Raw genomic sequence first — 6000 nt, 5'->3', positions numbered from 1 at the left:
GATAGTTCCAATATATTTGGGTCCCTGTGTCATAATTCCTAAGTGATAAGGAAGCATGTGCTTCCCTTTCTTGCCCTAAGTCCTACCCAAAACTGTCAGCCTTTCAAGTCATACAGTATGTAGTATATTTGCCTTCAACACACAAAGAAGTTCAAAAAGCACTGCAGTTCTCTCTGCTCATGCAGTGGTGCCAGCTGCAGCCACCTGCAGCCACCTGCCTTCCCCTTCAGCTATCCCGATGTGCCCCAGGCGATGAGACCTCTGAAATTAGCAGCCCAGCGAACTTTTGCACCATTTACCTTCAACCTCTGGCTAGCTGTTTCATGCTCATTAAAACCTATTGCTGTCTGTCTTCAGTGCAATGGACAGGTGTGGTGTCCTGTAGAATATGCAGATGACCAGGGGCCCTTAGGACTGACTGTATTATGACAAATTGCAGGAGAGGTGACACAGTCCTAGGGCAAGACAGTTTAAGTTTGTACTGGCCCTGATTTTTCTCACTGATTGAAATGGAAAAAAAAAAATCTGGCAGATCAATAGCCACTTGCTCGGTGTCATGGGCTGTGCTGATTTGTTCCATAAACTTACCGCCTCTAGACCAGCTACAAATGGCATCACCACCTCACAGAGTTTTCAGTAATCCACGGCAATTGTCCATGACCCACACAGCTTTCGTATCAGCCAAACAGTTGAGTTAAATAAGGATGTGGTAGGACAACCTCCATGTATTTCTCAAGTCTTCAAAGGTGCCACTAAGCTCTACAATTATCCTTCCAGAAGTTACCTACCATCTTGTTGAGGGTTTGGGGAGAGGGTAGAAGAAAGAAGACAGTCCCAGCAGCTTCCTCCACTTGGCCCTTCCTACCGTAATAGCTTTCCTTTCACTGGTGTAGGAGTCAATATGGAACTCTGCCAGTTAGGAGGTATATCTGCTTCACTATACATCCTGGGACTGGGGAAATAGCCACAAGATAGATGCACTGGACTCACTGTTACATGGGCGTGGATCAAGAGTTTAAGTTTGTACTGGCCCTGATTCTCTCACATGACTTCTCTAAGCTTTAACTGGCAAACTATGAGGATTTTCAGATTTAGAACCACTGTCTAACAACCTCCGAGTCACCTACATAGTCACCCTGGTAAGTTGCTTCAGTTCCTTCTGATCTATACATGTGGTCAAACTCAGTCTTTTCTCATAAGGAACTGGTCTTTGCTCAGAGGAGGGCTCTAGGTCTGGGAACTGGATCAGAAACTGTGAATCCCACTATGGCGACTTGAGTTAGTCTCAGTGAACCCAGCATTTCTCATTTGTTTATGTTAAGTAGCACCTTAACAGTGTGTCCACCTACTTTTCCCTAGAGACACATGATCTGCTAGTCATCAGCACAGATCCCTGATGACCGTTGCGTCCTGTGATTTCCTACATCCTCCTTGTCTCTGAGAGGCCCCACCATCTGGCTTTTCTTCCAGAATTTTGTTTTCCCACCGAGAGCTCAAAGCAGCATCTACCATCATATCTGTCCTCCAGAGGATAAAACCTCAGAGTGCTTCCTAATGGCTTAGTGAGAAAGTGCTTTCTGGGCCCTTTTGGGTGGGGAAGGGTGGGTAGTGAGTCTGGTGTGGTTAGCAGAATGTATCCATTATACCCGTGTGTCTCAGAGTAGCTATTTTAACGTAGTACTTAAATAATCTTACTTTTACTTGTATCAAGTGATGTTGGTTTCCCACTTGCAGAGGCAAAAATGAGGTTCATTTTGAAATAAACTGTTTCAAAAATATTAAGTGCATAGTACAGGTTATAGGAGGAAACGGCAATAATCACAAAGGCAGTACATAAACAACTGTGGGCCCTGGCCGGTTAGCTCAGCGGTAGAGCGTCGGCCTGGCGTGCGGGGGACCCGGGTTCGATTCCCGGCCAGGACATATAGGAGAAGCGCCCATTTGCTTCTCCACCCCGCGCCCCCTCCTTCCTCTCTGTCTCTCTCTTCCCCTCCCGCAGCCAAGGCTCCATTGGAGCAAAGATGGCCCGGGCGCTGGGGATGGCTCCTTGGCCTCTGCCCCAGGCACTAGAGTGGCTCTGGTTGTGGCAGAGCGACGCCCCGGAGGGGCAAAGCATCGCCCCCTGGTGGATGTGCCGGGTGGATCCCGGTCGGGCGTATGCAGGAGTCTGTCTGACTGTCTCTCCCCGTTTCTAGCTTCAGAAAAATAAAAAAATAAAAAAAAAATGTGAACATGAACAAAGTTTGAAAAAACATTTATTTATATCAATCTTATCACTTGCAGGCAAAGAAACTAATGTCTGGAAGTGCTGAGCTTTTGGAAGGAGGGGCGGAGGTTCAAGTTCTGGCTGGTATTCAGGTCTCCTGCCCAGCACTCTTCTGCACAGAACTGCCACCGCAGTCATTTGAGAATTCAATGAAAGCCATCAATGAGCTTTCCCTGAAAAGTAAATGGAGTGAAGGCATAAAATTCTGCCGACAATTACAGTGATTGCTCAAAAGGCCTGAAGTTTAATCATTCAAATACCAACCAGTAATATGGTACTGTAGAAGGTGAAGCAAAAATTCAAATTGAGCCAGACTCAACAGTTTTCATTTCAGGAGGGCTTGAAAATACTCCCTTGGGGAAAGTAAATCTCAAACAGTAAAAGCCTTAAGATTCTAAGTGTGTTCCTCTTTCATCCAAAACTGCTCAGCACTGACGGGTTGACTCGTACAGACAATATTTGACTACCAGTCAAATGAAATCAACAGACTGTGCTGCCTCTTCCAACAACGGAGATCAAACCAGATATTTAGACAATTCTTTTCTCTCATGAACATTAGAGGCTAGGGAGAGAGTAGAAGCACCAACAACCAGACTCCGCAGAGGCCAGACATTAGAAGCAAAATCCCCGGTTTTCAGAAATGCTCATTATGGAGCTGTTGTCATAATATCTTTTGCTGACGCCTTCAGCTCTCTTCCTGAACTTTTATCTTTCCCTAGGGTTCAGCGTCTTTTTACCAAAAGATCCACCTAACAACCAGTTTGATAATGACTTAAAAATAAGCTGTAGTGAGCACAGTGAAGGAAATGACTGTGAGTTTTCCAAAGTGGATGGAGATTTACATTCTAATTTATTCACACACTAGAAATGTCTGGGTGTTATTTTAAAGATGTGTTTGGAAAACAGACATTAAAAGGTCATGCGTGGAGTTATGTGTCTAGCACATTTTAAACATCATTTCAATGACTGTCTAGGCTATGCTACCTCCTCGGAGCTAGGAGGACTGAGTCCCAGATGACAGAAACTAGAGCATTTTTGCAGAGAGCAACCTTGGAAAAAAAGGAAGGAAGGGAGGGGAGGGGAGGGGAGGGGAGGGGAGGGGGAGGGAGGGAGAGGGAGGGAAAGAAGGAAGGAATCCTGATAGAAACCTGTCTGGGATCTCCCAGGCTTTCTTTTGTACCCACCCAAAGCCCAAACCAAGCTTATGAACTATAGTTAATTTTCCCTTTAATAGCAGATTCTAAAAGGCATAGCATTTGTCTCTTTTTTTACAGTTTCAGAAAGGTTAACACAAAGTGTACCTTTCGGTGAAAGATGCCAAGCTGGTGCCAGGGGTTATTGTCTATCTCAATCTTCTGAAAAACACATTTGTTCAATGAAGATTCACAGAACACCATGCATTAAGCACTGTTCCAAGTTTCAGGGAAACATCAGGAACAGAACATGAGGTCTCTGACACAATGGCAGGTAATGATAAGTCCCGACAAGAAAACTAAAGCAGGGTGCAGGAGAAAGGAGGAAGGACTGTGGGTGATCAAGGAGAGACACCTGAGGTGACATTGAATATGATGATTTCAAAACTGTAAGGTCTTTAGAGAACAATTAGTCAAACACACACATAAAAAATTAAAATGTGGTCAGTTGCTAAGAATTGATCAAAACAAAATATCACATGGTGAAAGGGACATTAAATTGAAAGTCAAAACCCCCAGTGCTGACCCTCACCACCAGTGAAACCCTGGAAAATTCAATTTATCTCTCTAGACCTCAATTCCATTATCTGTACAATAAAGGTATTAAATTATCAGATTTCATTTAATTCTACAAATATTTACTGAGTGGCAACTATTTTCTAGATGCTAGGAATTCAATAATAAGAAAAACACAGAATTCTCTGCCTTAATTGTAGGAGAAGAAAACAGACAAAAAATTGAGTTACAAAAATATGTGTTAATTGATAATGAGTGCAAGAGAGAATAATAAAGTAGGAAAGATTAGGATGATGATGGGGTTACAAGTTTGATTAGGCAAAACTTCACTGAGAAGGTAGCACTGGAACAAAGACCTAAAGGAGGCAAGGGAGTGAACCGTGCAGACTCAAGAAAGAGCATTCCAAGTAAAGGGCACAGCTAGTGCAAAGGTCCTGAGGCAGAAGATACTTGGTATGATTACAACAAAGTAATAAGGCCAGTGTGAATGGAGAAGACACAGATCAAAAAGCATAAAGAGACAGTCATCAAAGAGGTGGCATCAGGTCACATTAGGCCTTGTGGCCACGTAAGGACTGTCTTTACTACAGGCTGAGATGAAGAACTATTGGAAGAGGATCATTATCTGACCTATATATCTAATATATGTCTCTGGCTGCTGATTTGAGACTAAACTGAAGAGGAGCAAGAAGCAGAGAGACCATGAATGTGGTAAGACTGGACCACAGAGATGCAAAATGGTCCAATTTAGGATCTATTTTGAAAGTAGAGTTGACAGAATTTGTGCAGAAATGGGAGAAGAGTGAAGGATAACTCCAAGGTTTTAGGTCTGTGAAACTAGAAAGAGACACACATACATCCCTTTAGATGATTCCAAGGTCTCTCTGACTCTCAGATGGTATGATTTAGAGAAGTTTCTTTCTCTTTCTTCGTGATAGAATCTTCCATTCATTTAGAAACCAGTTCTTAAAAAAATTGAAAATATGAAATCTCTTTTAAATTATTTTCTCTCTTAAAGGAGCCTTACAATAAAGGAAAATGTATGGCAATAACCATTAAATAAATTTTAAAAATCGTCTGTTTGTTTAAAAACCCAATCTTTTTCAGTACTTATCTCTTCAACCACTAAATTGTGCTGGGTTAGAAATATAACTACATTTCTTGTAAAAAAAAAAAAAAAGGCAATTGCTGGGGGAGGGGGAGTCCCCAGATTGATCTTATTGTCAGAAGAGGGGAGGGCCAAACCCTGAAATGGAAGTCGGGCAGTGGCCCTGGTGCTGGTGTTCGCCCCAGCCCGAGAGGAACGCTTTGTGGCCAGGGGAAAGTGGAGGCAGACGCATTGGTGAGGTTCACCTGGGTAACCTCAGCTCATGCTTGTACCTTAATCACCCTGAGCCTCAGTTTGCACATGCTAAATATCTACTGTTCAGAGTTCTGAGGAAAAGACAACAACTCTTTCCCTGGGTCATATGCTGAACAAATGGCGGCAGCACCTTGGAATCCAAAAACACGTTCGTCTAACATCCCAAGGGTGGGCTTATGAGACCCATTTCCTGTGAATTGATGGGTGAATTTGGGTGGTGGCAGGTAGGAAAGGGAACCCATGTGATACAAGAGCCAAAAACAGAAGGCTGCACCCTGTGTATCTGGACCTATTTAGGAAAAGAAGTTTAAACCAAATATGTGCCTAATTTCAATGTAGATGTCTCAGCATAGATGTTTGCATTTCTGAAAAAAGTGATTAGACGATGTCTGGTAAGAAATGACGTGACAGACTCAACAAGCTTCAACTTACTCAATTATGTAGTCTGCTCCAACTGTTGATTTCAAGTTGATTCATCCTGCCCAACATGCACTCCACTCCCCACATCGAGGCAGAGCCTGCTGTTTGCAAGAGACGCAAGACTTTTTTTTTTTAACTTTCCATGCAGTTGAACTTCAAAAAATTATAACACATGTTAGTATTTGGGTTGAAGTTTCACAAACTAATTTCCTTTCATTCACATCACTGTTCATTTTAACAGA

Source organism: Saccopteryx bilineata, chromosome 5, assembly GCF_036850765.1.
Source record: "Saccopteryx bilineata isolate mSacBil1 chromosome 5, mSacBil1_pri_phased_curated, whole genome shotgun sequence".
NCBI classification, from domain to species: Eukaryota; Metazoa; Chordata; class Mammalia; order Chiroptera; family Emballonuridae; genus Saccopteryx; species Saccopteryx bilineata.
The sequence above is the reverse complement of the archived record's forward strand: the minus strand, read 5'-3'. Positions refer to the sequence as shown.